The following is a 12,520-nucleotide window of genomic DNA, read 5'->3' as shown; positions in this document are numbered from 1 at the left end:
CCCAGGATCGTGTCCGGTACCAAAATCTTGTCGACACAAACCTAAACAAACCGATCGGCTACCGCCATCTACAAGCGACGGCGGCAAGCACACAACCAGTCTGGTTGCCGCCGTCGCTCGTAGATGGCGGCAACCTTTCCAGTTATCATAGAAGAATGCATAGCTGGGCGCCTTAGTGGGAATCCATCGTAGGAAACAGTGCGAAAAACAGAAGAGCACGAAGAAGAAACATACATGACGAGCGCAGCGCTCGCCACGTGTGTTTCTTCGTCCTCGTTAGTTTTACGTGCTGTTTCCTAAGCTTTTATCACTTTCGGTTTAGACTCAGGATGGATCATGCGCATGCCCTTTCGGGGAAAGAAGACTGGGTGCGGAAAGAGCGGCGACGTACGCAGCAGCGCGAATGGGTCCGCAACCGACTTGAAGCCGCTATCGCCTCGACTTCCACTGTGTCCATCGCTTCAGACTCTCTTGCGAAAGAAGAGCACATCGCTCGCCTGGAAAGCCGCCGCCGATAACAGAACCAGCGATGTAAACGGCGCCGGCGGGCTACGGGGGCCAAGTGCAAGCGCGAGGCCAGGCGACGACGGCACTCCACGCCGGCTGAACAGCTGGGTACGACGGCGAGGTTCCGGAGGGGGTTCGTGGAGAACCCGTTTGGCGTCACGTGCGCCGTGTGCGACCGACTCTGGTTCGGCGGAGACTTATCCACGAACGGCGGCGTGTCGGAGGAAAAGAATCGGAAAACGGGCGCGTGCGCGCTGCGGTGGTGTATCGAGTCGGGGGATGTCTACAAGGAACCGGCGTGCAGAACGTCCCGAGATTCCCTGCTCTATGTCGCGGTGTCCCGGCTCGCGACCCTGAACGGCAACAAGTTTCCACCCGTACCGGAGCACCTACCGAGGTTGAACGTGGTGGAGGAACGACCAGTAGCACCTCGACTCCCGTTCATGAGCCTTCGGCGGTTGACGTGGTATAGCAAAGACAACGGGGAGCAATCCGGTTCTCACATTACTAATTAGGCAATTACCCAATCACACCTTAATCCTTATTTTTATAAATACTTAATTTCACCGTAGTACAGCTTCGCTGATTTTCCTTCTTCACGAGAGTGAAAAAGCTAAACGTTTGTTTGTTTTTTTCAAAAGTTTTTTATTTAGTTTGAAACAAGATTCAGCCCGTTATCAGAGAAAAGTATTTTCGGTAGGTCAAATATAGCGCAAAGAGAGCGTAGAACGTCAATGACGCGTTTGGACGTCGTGGCATGCGTCGTGTAAACTTCCAACCACTTAGAGGACGCATCGACCATGACTCCGCATATGCGGATACGTATTGCCACCAACCGACTGAATAGTGGATCGTTTTCAGAGACTGTTCATGATGGGCGCTGGACTCGAGTCCTTCCGCAAAGTTAGCCCAGGTGCCAACACTTTTGTCGAAAGCGGTAAGTGTTCAAAACGTCGACAACGTCGGTAGCGACGTGCAGTGCTTGACACTGGACGCTTGCCATTCGCTGAGAAGAAACTTTCTTGTTCGTCTGCCACGAGTCGTCCGATATCAAGGTCATCAGCGCAACTCCATCTCCCGACAAAACAGGACTTCATTGTCCGCCTGTCCATAGTTAGCAATCATATGAACTTATAAATTCCCGAACGCTCATCGCTTGCCGTCGCTAAACGCCGCTCATTCACAGCATCTTGATTGCAAATAAACGTCTTCCTATTTATACTGATGCTTATCATCATATTCCTCCTAAACTATACTTACAACATAATGTCTGTCGGTACTTCCGAAAAACGTCTAAAGGCATTTGTTTTCTGGGAAAATATAATGTAACAACCTTTACAACATCTTCCGGATCCCGTGAAACACAATATTTCGTGACTTTACTTTTCAGCCGTCATTATAACTGTGAGGTAAGTACCGTAAATCGCGAAGCAGTTTACAAGACGTCCGCTTCCACTGGTGTCTTAGAAGAAAAAAATTGGGTTGTGTGTGTGTTTATACAACCTAGAACTTGGTCTGCCTCACAGGGGCGACGAGTCTCTCACCTATAGATGAGCAATTTAGCCAGTGCGGTACAAACGCTAGCCTGGGGTCTTTAACGTGCATCACGCAGTAGTGATACACGACCGCACGCCGGTACGATGCTCATCCAGATCGAAACGGGCAGGGGTGGGGCCCGAACCCAGGATCCCTGGGTTGTCTTAGAAGATTGAGTCTATACTGAGCGTGCATTCCTGCACAATAATTTTTCATTGACAGAATATTGAAACGTCAATCAACAATTGATTCCTCCTAGGTAAGATTTATTGCGAAAACCCGTGGCAACCGCCGAACCGCATGTCCCTATATCTCAGAGCAATTATTGCCCAGCCTGGACATTCTCGTATACAAGAGTTTGCTGGGCCACGCCATTGAGCCAGCTGAGCACAGCTGGCAGCGGCGCGAGCAAGGCCACGATGGGAAGGTGATGGTGCTCAAGCCACCCCACTGCGAACCAATATTTCGGCCACCCCACTAGGGTGCCTAGATGTCTGTCTGTCTCAAGGTGAAGACATCCATTGTTGTCCGGAATGTGCCAGCGCGTGACGCTCTCGCGTACTCGGTGCGTGACTTGGGCGGTAAGATGGCGTCTATGCATAAGCCAAAGCTACGCGCTCGAGCTGAGTGACACCGGATTGCGCGCCACTTCAAAATGCATAAAAAAACGATTGGGCGGAAAAATGGCTGAGATGTCACCACTCAAGCAAAAAAAAGCGCGCGTGTGTATGAAGGCACTCTACACCCCACGGGTGCGTGTCGCCATCTATTGGTTGAACTAACGCCTTGTTCAAGGTGGCTGCCGTGGGAATAATCACGCTCGATGTAGATATAGGCCGTAAAGCTCGGCGCCTGTTCATAGAAATTTAAAGTTTTCGCCAAATGTGTATTTCACAGGTCGGTTTTATCTCGTAAAATTACAAAGCGCAGCTCCCTTTCTCTGAAAGATAGGGTCAAAAAACTTGCCAGGGTCAACGGCGTACGGCGACTCAGATGACCGAGTCGAGTGGCAGGACGCGTCTGGCGCAAGTAATGATAGATAATTTTGTTATCTACTTTTGGTCTAAACATAAATGCGGACAATGAGAACAAAACTCGAAAGTTGTGGGAGCCATTGGTTTTCCTCCCCCGAGAAGGCGTAAGCAGCGGACGTTCCGGCCGGAGTCGTCTGGCTTTGAGCCTGCTCGCTCCGTATCGAGTCGGGAAGAGTACGCCCCATGTTGGCCTACCCCCTCGCACTCCTCCGCGCGTCTCCCGTTTTCGGGGGACCAGTGAGATCACGGGGGACAGTCGGGTCTTCCCTTTCCCGAGCGGACGGCTGTCTGGTTGAGGAGTCCTGGACTGGACTCCGGGCGACGGGTCGAGTTGCGGCGTCAGCTCGTCCGACCGGCGATGACTCAGCGCTAGCGTTTCCCCTGGCTCTGACAGTCGGCGTTCCCTCCTACGAGTGGACGTCCGTCTGCCAAGAGCTCTGGCCGAAACTCCTGCTACGACGGGGAGCGGCGTGAGCTCGGCCCACCGGCGATGACTCAGCTCGCAATGCACCTTTGGCTCTTAGGTCGGCGGGTGCTGCGGGCACTCTGCGTCCACGGCTCGCATGACCACCGTACCTTGTTCGGGACTTTTGTTTCCCAATAAACCCTGTTGGATACGGGGATTATCGCTGTTGGCATGGCGTTGGCGAACCTTTGTTTACCAATAAACGCTGTTGGATACCGGGATTATCGTTGTTGGCATGGCGTTGGTGAACCTGGCGTGACGACCGCCCTCGCTGGTAGCCGTCGGCCACGCGTGGGACGAGCATCGGGTTCCCCTTTGAGCACTGGTCCCCGGACGCAAAAGAATGTAATCCTCCCCACAAAGTAAACCAAAATTAAATAAAAACGCGGTGGCATAATGACGGCGCTTTTGCTGCCGACCGAGTTCGTCTGAGTGTAGTCTGCTTTATTTCACTGGTCGGCTACACCTTCTGACGTTATTACCGACGCCATTTCTCAACATGTGCCCCGAAAGCGACCCAAAACTCGACACGGTCATCTGTGTCGCCCACCGCCGTTGACCCTGGCAAGTTGTTTGGCCCCATTTTTTACAGGAAGTGAGCTACGCTTTGTAATTTTACAGGATAAAACCAACCTGTGAAATAAGTATTTGACGAAAAGCTTAGATTGCTACGTGTACGCGCTTTAATATAAAGAGTTGGAAAAAAAAGTGATCGTGGCCACACGACACGTGTTTCATGTGGATATTTTACTGGCTCGCTTTATTTTAGCTATGGACTATGCCGCGCAAAAATGCATTGAGATATGCAAAGGAGAAGGCTAATATAGAGATATGTTCCAATCCTAAAAACGCAACGGTAACGCGCTTCTACCGATGCCCTGAAACTTATAACTGGAACTTGTTCCAGAATCGAGAAGGAACGAGGAATGAGAATTAGTTCCTGTTTTGGGTGAACATGTATACAACACACTGGTGACAACTTTGTTCTGATCCGCCCGTTTTTGAACAGTGCCGGGCAGTCGGGAACGTAAAGACATAGTACTTGTCCTGTATACTTCGTGTCCTTGTTTTTTCGCGCTATTTTATGTTTAACTAAGATAAACCAACTAGCCCAACAACGTACCCTACTAAACGTAAAGGAACAGCGCGGCTCACGGATTGAAACTTCAAAACTGTGTCCTTGCCCGGTTTAAGACGCCAGAAGGGGGTTACACAGCCCCAGACCACAAGGCTGTCATGCTGGGAGCTCCCTGTCGAAAGCCGACTGGACCCTGGATATCTCCCGGATATGGAATGCCTCGCTATACTCCGTTTTACCGTACAATGGATTGCTAAGAAAGCTTGGAGCCATCGAGCCCATTCCGACGCCACCTGAGTGTCACATGGGACTCGTAAAGTGTCGCAACACCGCACACGGCGCCTTCTCATATGATGCGTTAACAGCTCTGGATTTGCTGGTGTGGCGCATAGCGAACGCTGCGGGTCATCGTAAAATAAAATGGAGATAGTTAAGATTAAGAGAAGGAGAGCTTGAAAGGTCACTGGCCTTCTAAAACCGTTAAATTCTTTTTTCTTTTTTTAGCAGCAGCAAATTGGTTGGAAGCGTTATTAGGTTCATTCTTTTGTAAGGGCGAGCCGGCAATTGTGAACGTGTTGTGCAAAAGGAAAAATAAAAGAAAAAAAAATGTAGAAGCAGTCTCTCGATCTTTTTGTCAGAACAGGGAAGCTAGCTGTCGTCTCTGGCTGCCCCTTTGAACTGTCTTCTAATTGAAACAATGCGATAGAACGGTCACGGAGTTCTCTTTTCTTTTTTCTCACTTGGTCCCTCCCCGAAGATTTTACGAACAATGGTAGGTCTGACGACAAAGGTTGCCGAAGTCTGCTCGGCAAACTGACCTACACGCACCACTATCATTGTTTTCGTATATTTCTTACCTTTGAAAAAAGGTTCGCAGACAACTTTCTTTTTCTTTTTTTTTTTTTTTGACCAAAACGACAAGTTTCAAAATTATCTAAAAGAAAATGACGTATAGTCTTATGGAACTTACCTTTGCAACGAAGCATAAACGGGCATTTCAGACAGCTGTCTTAATTGACACGCTTCAGGCATCGCTTAAATGTCTTTGACGTGACTGGAACACGGAGTGCAATAAACTCCGCCAGACTCAGTGTATGAGAAGCCAGTGGCCTTCCACCAATGGATACGAGCGCCTGAATGACTAAAAATAAACTCTTGATTGCTTCGTGTCATTTATATTGCATCGAGCCTTGTCATCTGGGAACGGTCAAGTGCTTTACTTACAAAGTGTAATTTATACGTGTATCCTTGAGTTCGACTCTAAATCAACGTTAGGACTAACTTGAGTAAGCGATGGCTCACACGCGTGTACTCTTTAAACCAGGTTATTGTTCGAACAAACAAGTAGGTATAGGAACAAAGGCGCGTTAGCATTTCCTTCAGTGAATGATTCTAGCATATACTGTTTAGTTTTCGTCACGGATACTTCCAGACAGACTTTTCTTAAGATAAAATCATCCAAAAGATGTATACGTATACTGTATGAGTATGATACTTCTAAAATTTTTTTCCAGTTTTTTTTTTTTTTTGAGCATGTACTAGTGTAAGAGCGAAAACACGACATCGGCGCTTGTTGGCGCTTTACTTTGAAAGGGTATTGGCGAGCACTGAACTATTAGGTTAGCTCCCCGACCAAGCGCTTTGCATGACACTATCGATCTTAAAACAGCCCTTAAAATTGAAATGAAAACAAAAAACTGTATTTCTTCTTTTTTTCGTTAACAGTGTCGCGCAGTGTACATTGAAATTAATTTATGAGTACTGTCGATTGTTACCAGTACAGTCTCTAATCAGCAATCAACCCGGCATCATTGCCAGCACGGAAAATAAATTCCTTTGCCACCGAACCTACCAGAGAAGAAAAAGCTTGCAAATATACCACAACGATCTCAAAAGTTGTGCAATGTACACATCGCCGTCGTCGCCGTTACCACCGCCACCATCACCATCTTCACCACCATCGTCATCATGAGAATCATTATCAGAAACATTAAAAATCTCGTCAACAGCCCCCATCGTACACTCTCAACAAAAGGGTTGTCGTGGGGTACTAGCTTTGGGGTAGTCAGAAGCCGTCACAGATATCGCTACCCCCCCTTCGTTATACTGACAACCCCACGGGTGGGAGGCACTCACTTGATCGAATGACGTTTTAGCGAACGCCCACGTTTCATCGAACGACACTTTAGCGAATAGTCGGACGCCGCGAAGCGGCGTTTTCGGGTGGGCCAAGTGAGCTCATATTTTTGTAATGAGTTGCCGCAGACTGTCGCCGCGAAGCGGCGTAAAGCGCAGCGCGACGGATGGGTTAACGCGCGCCCCCGTTATTCGCTAAAAAGACCATTCGCTCAAATGTCGCCGTTCGCTAAAATGTCATTCGCTCTTGTGATATGGACCCCCCCACGGGTAATCACACGGCACGCAATCAACAGGTTGCCAAAGTGAGCACCCCCAAAAGCAACATGGCGGCTGGCAAGCGACAGTGGAGCAGTACGAGTAAGGCCTAGCGAGCTGGACTGCTTTTTGCTAAAATACGATTCTCAAGTGCGTACGCCCGTTCGCGGCCTTCCGTGCGCACTGAAGCACTCCAAAACGCGCCTCGAACCACGGACACCGCACGTATTACGAGCAGAGGCGACGATGTGAAGGGAAGGAGGGGGGGGGGGGGGCATTTGAGGGGGTTGTCCGCGACTGCTTTCGCGCGGCCGGCTGCATTTACTTCGCGACCAGAAAACATTCAAGAAAGGAATCGTATAGCGACAAATGGAATGATATCTTTATTGAACAGAGCGTCTCCTTGCTGTGCTTGCCGCAAGTGATCCGGCGGTTTCGGTTGACAGCGGCGAGGCGAAGCATCACCGATTTAAGCGGCGTCGGTTCCGATCGTTCAATGCTCCTGCTCACCTGTTAGCATTCGTTATCCACTTCCAAGTCCCTGGTAATCCTCACCGCGTTTGTGCACGCAATTCGCGCTATTCACCGCACGGAACACCCATTCAACTGGCTATGAGACTGATCCCACTGGGACGAGAGGCTGAGAACCGAACCCTTCGGGGCTGCTCCGTCAGCTCCGTAGAGCCATGGAACGCCTCCATGTTTTTCACTCAAATAAGTAGACACATAAACGCGCGACTCCTTGAATTGGGCGGCGCCACGCGCCACCTAACGGACAGGGCTCAAACTAGAAAAAAACGAAACCAACAGTCGTTGTGTTCAGCGCTTCGCTAGACATTCACGTATGTACATATTCTACTACACACTTCACACATACCCGACACACAGACACCATAGCATTTAACACAGGAACGCGTTCAGACACAGCACAAGGTACTATATTCGATATTGACACTCTACAATGCTATACACACGACTAGTCGACACCGCCACCTTATATACTGCTGTATTTTCTGTGACCGATTAGGATGGTGACCACTGTTATATTTTGCATAAATACGAGAAGACTGTGCAAGGTTTACGCGTATATATTATTTTCCTCTACTGCCCTTAGGAAAGCGCTCGTATCTCTAATGTAATCCATTGCAAAAGTGAACTGCAGGTTATGAATAAATTTGAATAGTTGCTACACGTCACGTTTTGATCAGTTTCGTTTTCTCGCTAGCCTACACTTTAAGTATACAGAAGCCTGTTTAATTAATTGTATTAATTATCGAAAACAATTTCTGCAATCACAACTTTCTGAACACGCTGATGCATTTTCTTTTCTCTTTTTACATATCCGAATGACTTCAGCGGCAGTTGAGTAAATGTTGAGTACACTGAGCGCGCGCAGGTGATTCTAGCAAAGCCCGTCCGCCGGTCCTCCCCGAAGCGTTGTTTCAGTTTCTTCTTTTCGCTACAATTGTTTCTGCTCAAGCGTGTGTCTTTCAAATATGCGTTCTATGCGCTCGCGCTCGCGCCAAGAGGTCAGTGCAGAAGTGCCGCTTTCGGGCCCGTGCCTTCACCTGCAACGAACGCGAAATACGTATGCTAAATTATGTAAAGCCTGGTTCAGACAGTGGCGTTTGACTGCGTCTGTCTGCGTTGCGGCAGCGAGAAACCAGGGCATCCCTGCTGCTTACATCGCGTGCGAAGATGATTCCTTGAATTGGATTCCACGCTTCATACGAAGCACAGTCGTGCCGGTGAGTCGCTTTCGGTTCTCGACGCAAAGCTGTCAAACTCAAACGCAAGTGTCTGAACCGGCCTTACCGCTCATTCACACTGGAAGCGGATCCGCGTTTGCAAAGCGGTTGCGAACGCGGTTGTATAAATATCCAGTACGATTGCACGCGCACTCCATGACATCAAGTGCGCGTGCAATTGGACTGGATCTTTATACAACCGCGCTCACAACCGCTTTGCGAATGCGGATCCGCTTCCAGTGTGAATGAGCTGTTGAGCATCAAAGAACGCCGAGAACATAGTTCTCTGCGCTGCACCTGCTGTCGTCTCCAGCAGTACTTTTTCTAAAAAAAAAAAAAAAAAAAATCTAGAACAAATAGCACGTATATGTTTGCCAATGCATTATTTTTGGAAATTTACTTGGAATCTTTTATATAGATAAAAGGAACGCGTGCTGGAAGGCCTGAAATCCTAGTCCCTTTCGAAGTACTCCGCCTTGGATGACACATACTTGTTTGAGCTTTTTTTTTTTTTTTTTATCGAGTATGCTCGATGAAATGTGCCAAATGAGCCAGTGAAGGCGAATCATGTATCCCGAGACAGAGAAATAGTGAAATACACGAACATGACCGCAGATATCTGTGTAGGTTCGTCCCGTCCGGCCTGAGTCGTGGTGTGCAATGCTTCATACTTCACTGCACTTGCAAGCAAAAAAATTGGGTGCGACAGGAGCGCAAGTTCGGCGGAACGGGCGGAACCGAGGAGGCCACTTGCAACTGAACTGCACGCAGAACTGACCGATCACACCTTTATTGAGAGCACGCTCTTTACTGAACCGCACAATAAAAGACGACAAGAGTATCTCGTCCGACGAACATTCAAGTCAACTCACGAATGTGCGTAGCTTTCTGTGCTTTTCTAGAGATTTGGTTAAATTCCTCGAGCACGACGCCAGCTGCCAGCTGCCAGCTGTTGTTTACTGTTGTACATCGTAAAACCCGCGACGGAACCAAAAAGGACAACCGCGATACTTTTTATCTGCCTCGGGTTTTAGTAGGTGCGTACCACTGTTGCCTGTACTTGTTTGTTTTCTGCCAGTTTAGGCGAAATGAGCCGCACGCTTGTTTCGAGCGGTTTAAATTTGAATAAATAATAACCAACGCACAAAGAAAACAAGTTTTAAGTACTTTTTGAGATTTTTGAAGTGACTTTTACTATTAAACGACTGCATGCACTTGAATGTTCAATTCAAGAGTTTATAAAACGTGACTACCCCATGCTTGTCACTTGCCAACAGGGTGCTAACTCTCAATGGCTCGAGCCCAGCGGGTAGTTAGGTAAGCCTGTGGGGTAGTTACAGCCGTCAAAACGCACGATGACTAGGGGGGTGCTCACTTTTTCTTAGAGTGTAGGTCTCCACAATCCCTTACCTCGGCGCTGAAAGAGGATGTCGTCTGCTTTGTGCGCCTCTCGGGAGATGGCGCCAAAAGTAAATAGCGTCGCTTACTCGGTCGTCTGCGAACGCGCCTAACCTTGGCTTTGGCAATCTTTTGCTTTCATTTTTTTTTTTTACAGAAAGAGAACTGCGCCTTAAAATTTCAGATGGTAAAACTTACCTGCTCAGTGCACAGTCAGTGAAAGTTTGAACTTATGTGAAGGCGCCGATTTTTCCGGCTCGTTTTACAGCGGAATGTAGGCTTAGGACACGATTATATCGTACCTTCAGATTGCTAAACCTTGATGCGCGAAGTAGAGCCAACAAACCGGTAGAGCTAGAAAGTGTCCTATTGATGTTCGACCTGATATTGCTATTAGACCTGAAACTTATTTGCATAGCAAAATATCTTATAGATATCTTTGCACTGATGGTTTTCACCTATATCGATGCGATTGAGTTTCGAATGGAGGTGGGTTTGCTCTTCTGGTTATGGCCGATTCACACGACGGACTGATCCGCGGCCAGATTCATCACGTGACAACATGTCCGTGGTTCGTCCGTCTCCCAAGCGCATCCACATGGGGGATACGACGAGCAGAGGCCAGCAAGGACGAACCGAACCTGTTCGCCACCCCACAGTGCCGCAAAACTCGAACATCGCACCCACCGTGACACCGTTGTCCAAGAGAGAAATTGACGTTTGCTACCGCAAGAAAGAATTGTACGCCACTCTTACGTACAGATCGGGACAGAACACCGTGACTTCGCGCTAAGCGTCACACTCAGAGTAAAAGCTCCGCCTTCAACGCGAGCTCGCTGGCTTCCACAGTGCTTTGGTTGCGCGTGCCTGCGCGTTCATACTTGTGTTAGCAAAGGCTGAAAGCTTGCGCTGAAGGCGGAGCTTCTAGTCTCAGATAGCTCTACTAACTCAAGGCATGACAGTGACACAGGCATGGTCCTGCTCGAGAAGGCTTCGACGTAAAAGCGACGAAGTTCTTGGCTCGCGTAGGGGCGTTTGGAGATGCCTTCAATTACCCCGCGCTCGTGCACACTGTTAGCAAAAATAACACGCCCAGACGTGTAAAGTAAACCGCTGTCTCATAGCGGACACGTCAAAATGTGTTCGTTTTACACGCAGCGATGTGTGTTATTCGTCAACACATGAGGCGCCGAGTAAACTTTAACACGATACACCGTGCCTGCCTTCCGCAAAACACGGATGAGCGTGTTACTCAAGAAACATGGCGGCCAGCAGTCGAGAACAGGCGGAGACGAGCCCAGCGAGCCGCGCGCCTTTCAGCCGAATTGAGAGCACACAGGACGCTTTTGTTTTCGTTCGATGCCTTTTATACAGAGTAAATAACCTCCAAACGGCGGACGTAGCTATACGTGCAAAGGTACGTATACGCGCGACGTCGGCGGTCGGCGGCGTCGATAGCTACGACGGAGCCGCTAGACAATAAAACAAATGCCGAACTTATGTGGACAAATAACTCGAAAAAACTATTTGGAATCAGACGGTAACTTGCGCCACGTAAGCGAGAGTTCTAGCAGCCTATAAAAAAAAAAAACGAGTCTGTATCGCTTTGACCGATCATGAGTAGACAGCAACCCTGCATACATCGCAGACCACACGAGTACCACGCATTACACAACACCGACATATAGACAAACACAACAACGACACTGCGCCCGACCCTTCCTACTTCCGACTCAACATGCTTTTCTCCCCGCGGTGTATATAAGCTTGACATGTGCGGGTGAGCTCTTTGGTCGCTGACCGTTACAGATTTATAGAAGACACAGAACACGGCGCAATGGACAGCCGTATGTAAGAACTGTTTGCATATAAAAAATATGGAAGCAAAATCTATAATGTTAGTCATTGCGAAAAATAACGATGTATTGTCACGAATGACAAGTGATGAGGCAGCGAAAGACTGAGTAAACTGAACGTTTAATGGGGCCGAACTTGTGCCCAAAAACAAGAAGGAATCAGAAGATAACAGTAGAGCGTAGATAACAGTCGGCGTAGAGCAGAGTCGAACGCTGGGGAGACTGACTCCGGCTCACCACGCGGGGCCCCTTTTGTACACGCGTGGACTTCTGGAAAAGCTTGGTCTGCTGGGCAAGTTCATACTGGACATTCATATTAAACATAGTGCAAAAAAGACGGGACAAAAAGACGAAAAAGCACACAAGACAAGCGCCAACTCGCAACTAAAATTTATTGAATGCTTCCAACTTTGCTATCGCCGTGCACGCGCTTAGTCTCGTCTCAACAAAAACACGGCGTACCGCCAAAGCAGCAGATACAGCGCGCCCACCGCCTGTTCAAA

This window comes from Ixodes scapularis, unplaced genomic scaffold, assembly GCF_016920785.2.
Source record: "Ixodes scapularis isolate PalLabHiFi unplaced genomic scaffold, ASM1692078v2 PGA_scaffold1__304_contigs__length_218370807, whole genome shotgun sequence".
Taxonomy (NCBI): domain Eukaryota; kingdom Metazoa; phylum Arthropoda; class Arachnida; order Ixodida; family Ixodidae; genus Ixodes; species Ixodes scapularis.
Note: the sequence above shows the minus strand (reverse complement) of the source record.